Below are 12,475 nucleotides of genomic sequence, written 5' to 3' on the forward strand. Positions count from 1 at the left end.
AAATGTATCACCTCGGTGGTTGTGCTCACTACTCACCAGTAAGTAAGTTGCTTCACCTTTCCTACTTCTAAAAACTGTAACCGCCTTGATGAATGTAGCAGTGGGAAAAGATTATTTGTCATGATGTGTAGTGTTGTCTTGAGGATGACGCACTGCAATAGCAACTATGTCTTGTCCACCTTGAGATGCAAGCCTTTCATCATTTTATTATCATTTTATGATGGTCAAAACCAATGCCATATTTATTACTGTCTGGCTTGAAAAATACAATTCACTTGAATTACAAAGAAATGTTTTCTAAGTGCACCAAACTCCCAGCTAAACTGACTGAATCAATATCTTACCTACAAACCAAATCAGGACAAGTACACTGTTGTCTCTGCCATTCTGGATCAAAGGCAAACTATGCAACCTTGATCCTCCCTGTAATCGCTATGCTTACACCTGAACCCTTGGGACCTACATTTACTGTTCATTCATCTGTCACTCATGTTTTCATAATTTCACAAGTGAGCGAGGTAAGTTTGGGACCTTTTCCAAAAACACTCTGCTCCAACTAGTTAAGAGCCTAGTAAGGCATTTGGATTGTTTGTGCTGCTTGAGAGTCCAGTGATTTTCAACTTTGTAGACCATATCACACTTGGGGGATTGTTAGAGGCTCCACATGTCCATCTTTAAAGCATTCTTAAGTGACTGAGCCTGGGTAAAGGGCCAAATCAAGGTCGACATTTACCCAATTTGCTTTTTCCTACACAGTAATTGGAACTATATTTTAACCATTTTAGATGTAATCAGTAGTGTTTAATGCTTAAAAATATCACACCACCTTTTACATCTATATATGAAATGATGAAAGGAGGTACATCATTTAGCATCCATGTTGGTACAAATCTTCCATTTGAAGTGCATAGCTTTGCACATGCTCATACATCAGATTGGGGACAACTGTTCTCCTTCTAACTGTGACACCAGCTTATCAAGTCAATCAACTTCATACTCCTGATTTAGAGCTGTGCATGTTTTTCTGCAGACGTGGTGGCACTTTGTGATATTTTATTCAGATGTTAATATCAACTAGCAGATGTTGAACCAGATATCCTTTCTTTTGCCAGTGACTCTTTAGTAAAGAAGTAACACAGTGCGGATGGAAACGCTTCTCTCAGCTGCACCAAAATAGGCTATTTCCTGACTTGTGTGGTAAAATGTGCTTCCAAAAATGTAGTCCCCTGTTTCCCAGGTGATTACATAATCCCAGAGGTATTAGAATCCATAACCTTCCAGACAAATAACCTTTTCTGAGATATGTGGGCCACGTATTAGCCTGAACTTATGTGCTAACACTTCATGCCCTCGTAGTAAGCAGATGCCAAATTTGTTCAGGTAGTACTCTGAACCAATTGTCTTGCCTATCTCCAATGTGCTCCTCTCTTCCCAAATGTCTTCTGCATGGTGGTGAGTTGAAAAAGTCTTATTAATAAAGTTTAGGATATGATTTATAGTTATGACACTCTTAATCCAGTAGTCCTTCATCTGGCACGAACACCAACCTTTTGCTATCCTCAAATCTGCTGCTGCCATCAGCAGACTAAGTGTTTAACTTAGAGGTGATGTGTAAAAAAGATATAATTCTAGTATGAAGTAGAAAAAAGACAGGCTTGCAGTGTAAAGTAAGCAGATCTGAAATTCTGAATCTGGTTCTGGAGGAAGGAGCAATACCTGTAAACATCAAGTATTTTAGCTTTTTGTACAAGATTGCACATACAAAGAGTTCTCACACCGCAGTAGTAAAACTGGAGAGGAATTTAGAGGAAAACATTTTCCTTCATAATGAGGTCCCATACTGCTTTGGTTAGAAACCGTGTATTATAATTCTTCTGAAACATAATTTTTCTTAAATGCAGTTACAGATATTTATGCCTCATCACAACAGCAGATTGATTTACTTTTAGTGTGCAGTCACTGGTACAGTAGAACTTGAAATAAAAAAATACATTTTAAAATATTATCTCTCTAATTTAAATAAAAAGTCTTTATTTCACAGACCCTGTTAGAAAAATGTTTTAGTTTGCTCCAAAATTCAACTTTAGTGCCTGATTTAGAGTTTGGTGGTCGGGTTACTCCATCACAGATTTGATATCCGGTCAGCTTTATTACAAGTGCCAAAGAATCTAATGCACTTGTTATAAGGCGGAGAGGATATTATTCATGTTTGTGATGGAACAACCTATCTGTAAATCACAGTCTAAGTTTTCTCGGTCGCTTATTTAGAGGGGAGTTGAATATCAATTTTCTCTGTACAATCTTATTTTTTGAGATAGGAATCTATTTTTCATCCGTGATGCATTTATGCCCCTTGGTAATTGGACCAAGGTACTTCTACCTATTAGTTGATTTTAAAGGTGCATTTCTAATCACATGGTTATTACCCCTTTGAAACCTTTTTAAAGATATTTTTTTATGAATGCAACAAACTCATAGGACCCATTTGGGATATTTGTGTGCCTGTTTCCTAGAGGACATTAAAATAATTTCCGATTAATATCTGTTACATCCTGTTGTATTACTCTTCTAGTAGATAATGCTTCATTCCTGTTTGAACTTTATATAAGGCACTTTTGGAACTGAAATCATAGACTTTTCGTACTAATAACCTTAAGAAATAAACTCAACACACATTACCGATTTCTTAGAAAAAATGTTGTTCAAACGTTTTATTGTAAGAGGAATAGGAGAGTGATCACTTTCAGGAATGTATGACAACACTAATATAGAAGCCTTGGATAAAGATCATGCTAAACTACTTGTGTCTGTAAAATCTATTTCCTGTAAATCTATATGTGAATCGGAGTGAATGACTTAAGTATACCATTCTAATAAACCTGCTGCTTTCACTCAAGGTATTTGAAGCCTTCTAAGTATTGTAATGTGACATGAGAAAGAGACTTATGAACGTGACCTAGAAGTTGCTCCTGTTAAACACTGCATTCAGTGTTTTGTTCCATCAGATTGAACTGACGTAGCTGCAGGGAATGTCACATTTTCAGTATGGGGATTGCTATAAAGACATAATTGGCCATTTCCTATGGTGGTACCATTGTACTCTATTAGAGCAGAAGAGGTTTCAACCACCTTTGTTTGTGTCACTTTTATTTTTTTGTTTAGAGTACAGACAACTGTACTTGGATTTGCCAGTAGAACTAAGATTTATCCACCACATACAATGAAGCGTAATCACACAGTGAATGTGAACCAGCGTTGGCTGCTATTTCAAAACTTTGTTGCAAAGCTGTACTGTCATGAAGCTTCTGAAGATTCCTGATGAATATAAAATATTTAGGATGGGGCATCAGTATGATGAAGCTTAGTGAAATTGTTGCTAGAGCCAGAGGGCAAATGAAGTATAACTTTACCAGGACCATTTGGTTTTGAAACATGATGGGTGTACAAAGACAAAAAGGATCCTGAAATTGTTAATTTTTTAGGTATTGTAAATGCTGACTAAATAAACTCTCTTAAGCCTGCTGTAAATTTTTTATTTGCATTCATTTTCCTCTTTTAAGTAAACAAAGGGTTGACCGCTAGAATGCTATGCCCTGTTTTGCTGTTTGGGGTAATTATCACTTATGCCTTAATAATGTTTTCTTCACATAAGTTATCCACACCGTATTTGCGTATTTTTTCCCCTAAACTCCTGGGGGTACCCAGCATACGTGAATTCCCCTGGGTGAGACTGAGCCAGAACATAGATAAATTTTGGGTGAAAAATTGAGGAAAAAGATCTTGGGAGACATTGACTGGTTTGATCCATTCCTGTCGCGGGCACAAGGACCAGCCACTCAAAGGGTAGCGATTTCTTTTTCAGGACAAGTATGGAAATGCAGCGTGGTAGAAAGCTTGTGAATCCCTGCGGATTGTGGGAGTGTACATCACAGAAATGCACAATTTTAGGTTTGCGGGGCATTTGGTGTGGTAGGGATCCACCCTTAGCAGATAGGAGGTTTGTTCCCAGTTGGGACAAACTTCCTATCTGCCCCAGGTGGAGCTTTGCAGAATTACTCTACTGCCAATTCAGGGGTGTAGGTATGTCTCTTCCATTCTTTTGTTTGTTTTGGTGCCATGTTGAAATCCATGTTGTCTAGTGGCTTTTCTGTCCCCAGGAGCAGATACGGGGTAAACACTCCCAACCCATGCCCGGGGGTGGGGGAGGCGCAGAAAGACTGGTGCACCTGTTCTGGGGTGGAGTCTTGACGCAATGCCTGGCTTACTGGCCATATTTGTAATTTTTTTTGGTTAGGCCTATTTTTACCTAGTGACTATTGGCCTTTCTGTCCTCCTGGATCACGTTTCGGGTGACTACAGTCCACCCAACCCACTTTGGGGGGGGGGGGGGGGCAGAAGGACTGTTGCACCCATCTGGGGCAGGGCATGGCACAATGCCTGGGTGAACCCTATTTTATTTATTTTTTGGAAGGGACGGTTTTTCCCTTGGTGACTACTGGCCATTCTGTTGTCTGGGAGCAGATTTGGGGGAAGTAACCCCAGTCCACCCGTGGGGAGGCACAAACGATGATGAACCCATTCTGGGGTGGGGCTGACACAATGCCTGCCTGACCCGCTCCCACCCATTTTTTTTGGGTAGCTATTTTTCCCCTGGTGTCTATTGGCCTTTCTGTCCTTCAAGGACCGATTTTGATAATTGGCCCAAGGGGGCAGATTGGGGCTAAAGACTCATAGGGTAGAAAGATTGTTAAGGTATTTTTTGGGGTGGGGCTCAGTCCAATGCCTAGGCAGGATGGCCCCAATTACTTTTGTAATAAAAAAAAAAAAAACTCCCTGATGTCTAGTGGGCAATCTTCACCCCCCCCCCCCCCCCCCCTACCCCGCCGGAGGAGGAAGATTAAAGGTAAATACCTCCTATCTGCTCCCTGGGTGCAGAAGTACTGTTGGGATATTTGTTGGCCTGAGGCTCAGCCCAATGGGAATTAGTATAATTTTTGGCTCTCAAAGTCTTCCAGTGGGGCAAGTCTGAAGCTTGCGAGGGTCCCTCAGTGAAGTGTTGTCATTGAGCTCCAGATGAAGCAGTTCACCTTTGGGCTAGGTTTGGTGTCTCCGCACGATCCAAGGTTTTGCCTTCAGCTTAGTCACGTTTTTGGTTCTCCACATCCGCCAGCCGAGCAAGGACAAAAGCTGTAGTCAGGGAAGCACGGACACCTTTACTGAGAGGTCTCACGAAACCGGTCTTCAGTGTGGCAAAAAGCTCTGATCAAGAAAAAAAACGTGTTTTCTGAGAGAGACTTCTATCCGCAGATTCCTCACCTTTTGACTATTCTCCAGGCAGACTGGATTCAGAAATCTTTCAGTAGTACATCTGTGCATCCAAAGGTATCGCCATACATGATGCTGCTAAGTTTCGGAGCGATCTTGCGGACGTTGCAGGGTGGATGACTGCCTACTGTCTCCAGCTTAATGCCAGCAAGTCTGAGGTCTTGCTGGTAGGGAAAGATCTTGAGCTATGGAGCGAACAGTGGTGGCTCACCACCCTGGGCCGTGCACCTGCCACCAAACAGGTGGTGAAAAACCTTGGTGTTTGGGTCAAATCGGCTCTTAGTTTCCAAACCCAAACTAAGAAGGTGGCAGCAACATGCTTTGGTATTCTTTGCGGGCTCAAACCTCTGTTTTTACCCTTCCATCCGACAGATGATCGTCCAAGCATCTGTGCTGTCTAGACTGGATTATGCCAGCTCGCTTTACCTGGTGGCCAACAAGACGGAGATTTTGAGACTGCAGAGTCCAAAATGTAGCCACCTGAACTCTTCTCGGCATGCCTAGACGCTGCCTCACCTCCAGTGCCATTTGTCAGCTACATTGGCTACTGGCGGTGAGACAGATGAAGTTCAAGTCCCTCTGCTTTGCTTTTAGGATCCTGAATTCCCCTGGCATTCTAGCGGGCCTGTTTTCCTCCTACTCGCCATCTTCGCTCGGTGGGCTCAACACCTGGTAGTTGTCCCCTGGGTCAGGAGGGCTCGCGCCGGGGGGCGCTCCTTTCGCACACTGGCAGCTAAACTGTCGAATACCCTCCCTGTCCATATCCGGAGTATGGATAATTATCTGGCATTTCGTAAAGTACTGAAGACACATCTTTTTCCTTCCCTTTAGGTTCTTGTAGTCTACACCCTTCCGTTTGCCTCTGTGGCTTGTAACAGCCCACTGGTCTTTTTTCTTTTGGCATGATAGGTTTCCTTGCTGTTAGCTGATATTATTGTTATTTGTGCCGGGCAGCTGCGTGCTCTACAAGACATCATAACATAACATACAGCTCCGCACTGACACCGTTGAGCTTGAGAAATGACGTGCGGGGACTATACAGGGTCCACTGCCGCACCCTGGCATCAGTTCCTTTCTTTCCACACCACAAGACACTGATCCAGAGCTCCCCATCTCGTCTCTCGTAGACACTTACCATAGATATTTTTTACAAATTTTCTTCAGTGTGCAAAGGATGTCACTCCCTAAAACAGCAAGTTTTAAGCCCTTTCTAAATCTCACGCCTGAAATTGGACAGCTTCGGATCCAATTCTACAGCTCGTTATGGCTCAACCAAGTGTTCAGGGCCTTCAGCCACTCCACATAAGATTGAAGAGTCCACACAGTTATGCTCTGACTCTTTAGATCCCTACTGACTCCCTTTGGTGCACCTCTGGGCCCAGAAGAGCAGAGAGGCCTTCCACCTGGATGCCACCGGCAGCTTCCCCCTCTACATCAGCTGAATCCTCGGAGCCTGTCTTGCAGTCAGCTCTTATTTCGACCCCACTTTCAGGCAGCTGGAACTTCGATGGTCATGGCAACTTCGCAATCTGAGGAGGTGGCCCGATTGTTCTCTTCTGTGCCTGTCCAAGCTCAACCAACTTATCGCCTAAATCTCTCTGAGGCACCGCTTTCCCAACTTGAATTATCAAAAGGTTGGCGACACACTCTGCATTCCCTTTTGGACTGATTCAGATACTGACTGTGACCCAGGTGATGAGTTCGCTCAGCAGTACCAGGTTGATAATTGGTAAGAAGACTTACAGAAGGCTAGTAGCCTTGATAACTCCCCCGAAAGGGGTATTTTTTTCTCTCCCTGGACCAGCCAGAGAGGAATACGCTTCCTGCGCCATGGTGATTCGTAGCTCCCCATCTTTGTGGTTAGGTCCAACATTTTGCCTGGCAGACATCTTTGGTGCTCCTTCTTCCTTTCAACAAAGCACGAAGCCATGCTCCGGCCCACTGGTCGGTCAGTCAAATTGTAAGGCATCTTCACCCTGCTCCAGGCAACCCGACTTTTCTTTAGCAACACCCTTAACTGGAAAGCCTAGTGGTTCAGGCTTCCACCAGCTGCTCTAATCCAAACACATTTCCATCCACTCTCATTGATGGGGAATCTAAGGGAAACATGCCTGGGAATCTGGCTTAGCAGAGACACACAGGAACACTGGAATATAAACTCTGGGCAGACAATCACATGGCTGTAGGAAAGAGTGGCCCTCTGGTCTAAGCTACCCATATCACTAATGGGCAGGATAGCTATTGCGAAAAAGATTGTTCTGTCCAAATTGATAAACCCATTTGTTAACCTACCCATACCGCTCAAATCCGCATTTTTTGAAAAGCGTCCGATACAATGTGGTGACACAAGTCTGGGCCTGTAAGCATTCAAGAATATCCTGGAAGATACACTTCTGGTAAAATAAGTGGCATAGGAGCACCCGATCTTACTTTATACGCTTACTGTATGCAAGCCCAATTTCTACATTTTTGGTGCTTTCCGTTCCCATACCAGCCCCACATTGCAGTGGAACTGGACAGAGCCGCTCCTACTCCTTCACACACTGCCCTCCTACCACGCCTACAGGAACCCGGGAAGGAAGATAGACACAGTGGAAACCATGAGACGGCATGGGATGGATTACATAAAAGGGCAGGTCTTTCTATACTCTATGCTCCACTACCATATAATCCGCAACTTCTCCCATTATTAGAGCAGTCAGACAGGCACGTAAGCTCAGCACCTTTGCAGATCTATACCCCAGAGAAGAGTTTATCGCGCCTCCACAAACAGAGGGGGGACACTTCTCCCAAGTTCTCAGATACTCTCTAATTTTATCAACTGCGTGCCACATGTTGCGAGATAAACAACACTTTTCTGGCCCCTCCCCCCACTCTTTCTGCACTTGAACACATGTTAACTGACCTATCCCCGCAAAAACGAATTGCACGTCTTCATAGCATCACACAATGTACTTCCCCAGTAATCGTCCCTAGGGCGCTGAAGAGCTGGAGATCAGAATTGGAACCACCTATCACAGGCGAGCAGTGGTTATTCTGCTGCGGCCAATTAGCACACTTTTCCCCTAACTACAGGCTAAGATTCATTCACGTCAAGTTCCTGCATCGCATTTACCCCATTACAGCTTTATCGCATGGGTCTCATAGCAGATGCTAACTGTTGGAGATGTCAGACACCACAAGTCACATTCCTACATTTAGCATGGCAGTGCCCGTCAATAGCTAGATTTTGGGGTAAGGTGTTCAACATCATCATCCAGGATATCACATGATCGGAGCCGAAACACACACCGCTGGTGGGCTTGCTAGGTTATAATAAAGATGCTCCCCCTGCAGATCACCACATTCTTGCTATGATGCTTTTGTTGGCAAAATGCACAGTAGACATGTATTGGGGCAGACGTTCCACTCCCTCAACTGACAACAGAAAATAAGGGACACCGTGCTGAAACCTTCTAACCACTCACCCCAAGTCACAGATCTGGGTTTAATCTATTGTTCTTTTGCTCACTATGCCACCCCAGTTCATATCCAGCCATAATCAAATCAGTCTTGACCCTGTTCCTCATTGGAACAGTCCAGCCTGAAATGGCAGGCCAAGTCATCCCTGGACCGGAAACAAACATCCTGGGACTGGTTTTGGGGTATTACCCCTCATCGGCCAGGCTAGCTTGAATCCAGTATCACAGAGAGCAAGGGACCCACATCTGGGCATACATTTGGCCACCAACGATTGATAAATGATATCACATTCTGCCAATAACTGTTCACCTATTTGGAGTTAATGCCCCTATGTCCAGACCCAAAGATATTTGGTCTCCATTCATAGCTGCGACAGAGAGGGTCAGGTCCCTCCACTCCGCCTGTAGCGCCTTTAGTGCCATTCTGCCCACATACGCTAAGTACTCCTTATGCTGAGAATGGTAACTGGCATAACACAGCCATCTATTTTGTATGCTGCAGGTAAGTGCATATGTCACAGAAGCCATTTTAGAATTTACTACTTTAATCTGAGTTGTTAGAAATTTAATTTCTGTTCATATTATTACTGACTGCCATTATCTTTCACCAAGCTGTGATGGTGGGTTATTGACCACCTTATGTGATTTACATCTATCCCCCCTGTTCCCCTCCCCTTTTTGTTATTCCAGTACTTGTCAACCATGCTATTATCCATTACTCTGTAATATTATGGTATGTTGTACGGCCATGACAATTTCATTAAAAAAAAAAGATGATCGGAATGCAGCAAAGTTTGCGATTGGTTGTGGCTTTCCCTTGGGTGGGCCTTAGGCACCGCTGTTGCCTCTGCCTCCACCATATGTAGCTGTGATCCGCTGGGTTCTCAACCAATGTCAAGTTCTCCCTGATGGACATGCCCTTTGATGGAACTCATCTTTATGGGGACAGAGTTGATTCCACTCTTGAGCGTTTTAAGGAGAGCAGGGCTACAGCTCACTTGATAAGCCATTATGTCCCACCGTGCCAACTGCAACAGATCCATTGCTTCTTTGTGGCTTTGGCTCGGGTTCCCACCACCTCTACAGCCAAGGTCAGCGTGTTTCTGAGTCTATCCCCCCCCCCCCCCCCAAACAGCCCCACCTGCCAAACCCCTTTAGCGTGCTTTTGCAGAGACACAGCCACCAGGTGGGAGGCAGAATCCACCGATTCCTACTGGTATGGCAAGTGATCACATCGAACAAGTGGGTCCTACAGATTGTTAGCAGGGGATATGCCTTACCGTTTCTTCCCCACCGCACCTTCCGTCATCGCCCCAGAGACTGACGAAGGACCATCTCTATTTTGAAGCAGGAAGTGCACTTTTTGATCAAAAGTGTTAAGAGAATGCCAGTGACAAAAGAAGGACATGAATGCTAGTCCTGTTACGCTGTTACTCTTACTACTTTCTGATGCCCAATAAGGATGGAGGTCTTCAGCCTGTTCTAGGCCTGCGTCCTCTTGACGCCTTCCTCCGGAAGGAGAAATTCAAAATGCCCACTCTTGCTCAAGTCTTGTCTGCCCTCTAACATGGAGACTGGTTTTCTATATAGCTGTCCTGCTGGCCCATCAGCGATACCTGCGGTTTGTGGTGGGACAGGAGCATTTTCTGTTCACTGTGCTCCCCTTTGGTCTCACCAGTGCCCCAAAAGTGATGGCAGCACATCTTCGGAGGTCAGTGGTGCCAGTCTTCCTCTACCTCGATGATTGGCTGTTGAAGGCCTGCTCACCTTAGGCAGTTGTCAACTGCCTCCAGGCTTCAGTGAACCTCCTGTCATCTTTGTCATCATTATCAACATGACAAAATCACACCTTACTCCTTCGCAGACACCCCTTCACTGGATCCACTCTGGACATGGTTCAGTTTTGTGCCTTTTCTCTGGGAAAGAGAGTGCAGGACATTCAGGCTATGATTCGAATTACTCAACCTCACTCCTGGTTTTCAGTGAGGTTGAATTTTAGGTTGCTGAGACTGATGGCTTCCTGCATTTTGCTAATCGAGTACTGCCGGTAACATTTGCAGGCTCTGCAGTGGGACGTGAAGTCCCATTGGGCCCTACATCAAGAGAATCTTTGACCACTTCCAGATTTTGGAGGAGATTGCAGAAGATAAGCAGTGGTGGTTACTTGACCACAATTGGGTCAGCGGCAGACCCCTTTAACTTCCGTACCAAGCACTGACAGTGGCAACCATTTCATTGCTTCTGGGTTGGAGTGGCAGTCTGTTATAGGAAGATCAGAGGCCTCTGTGTCCAGTTATGTCCCGGTTCCACATGAACCTGGAGCTGCTGGCCATCCGTTTGGCGCTAATCTTCCTTCCGTCCATCAAGGGAAGGCTGGTCCAGGTGCACAGACACCACCACCATGTGGTACTGCAACAAACTGTGTGTGCTGGGGTAACAGACCCTGTACAAGGGAGAATTTATGCCTTTAAAAATGGCTGGTGCACAACAGAATTTTGCTGGTGGTGAACCACCTGGCAGGACCATTGAATGCCAGAGCAGACGGGCTCAGTCATCATTGCCTAGCAGATCATGAATGGCAGTTACACCAAGCGGTAGTGCAAGGTCTCTTCCACAAATGATGATAACCTTGCATCAATCTGTTCACCACTGCCTAAAAGTACTACTTTGTGTTTGAGTTTCCAAGGTGTCTCTCACTCTAAGATAAGTTCCGCCTGAAGTGGAACTCAAGACTCCTGTATGCCTTCCGCTGATACCACTCTTGCCTGGGGTTCTCAAGAAAGTCAGGACCAACCGGGGCAAAGTCATCCTAGTGGCTCCAGATTAGACATGGAAAGTATGGTATTTAGCACTACTGAGCTTGAGCATATATCTTCCGATGAGGCTACCCTTTGAGACAGCAGGTCGCTGTTGCAGCAGCAGGGCAGTATTCTGCATCGAGGCCTTTGCAATCACCACCTTCATGCATGGAGATCAAGCGGCAACAGTTGAACACCTTCAACCTTCCTCCAGAGGTGGTTGATGTCATCTTGACAGCGAGGCATCCCTTACCAAAAACTGTATTTGCCTGTCGTTGAGACAAATTTATAGTTTGGCGCAGCACACACCAGATTGACCCCCTCCAGGCCAAGTTCTCTGGTGTTCTTTTGTTTGTTCGATCTCTTGCCCGGAAGGCTTTACTTTGAGCACAGTTGAGGGTTATCTTGCGGCCTTTTAAGGTTTTTTACATTTGCCAGATAAACTGTTGTTTAAGTCACTTGTGATTCGATTTTATTGTATTTTTTGGGTATTTTGTTTTTTAAACCTGCAACATGTTTTGCCCCTCTCCCTTTATCATGCTCCAATCGGACCTTAATCTGGTCTAACTTTTGTAATGTGCACTCCGTTTGAGCCGCACATAGTGTTCACAAAGCACTAATTCCTGAACAGGTTATCCTGAACACTCAGTCCTGCAGGACTTTCTGGTTTGAGTCCATTCACAGACCCACTTCAGATTAGCTATTGCTTTGGTATCTATTCAAAAGGTGATAAATCTGCAGCTTGAAGTCTCCCATCCTCCCCATTTTGTGATTGGATTCTATCCATTAATAAGATCCCAAGTCTAGGAATTGGTACAATGTCTGCTAATAGGCTTTTGGAGCTCTGTGTCTAGTGGTGCAGTCAGTCTCGATAGCAACTGGCAGTGTGCA

The sequence above is a fragment of the Triturus cristatus genome, chromosome 6 (assembly GCF_964204655.1).
Source record: "Triturus cristatus chromosome 6, aTriCri1.1, whole genome shotgun sequence".
Classification (NCBI taxonomy): Eukaryota; Metazoa; Chordata; class Amphibia; order Caudata; family Salamandridae; genus Triturus; species Triturus cristatus.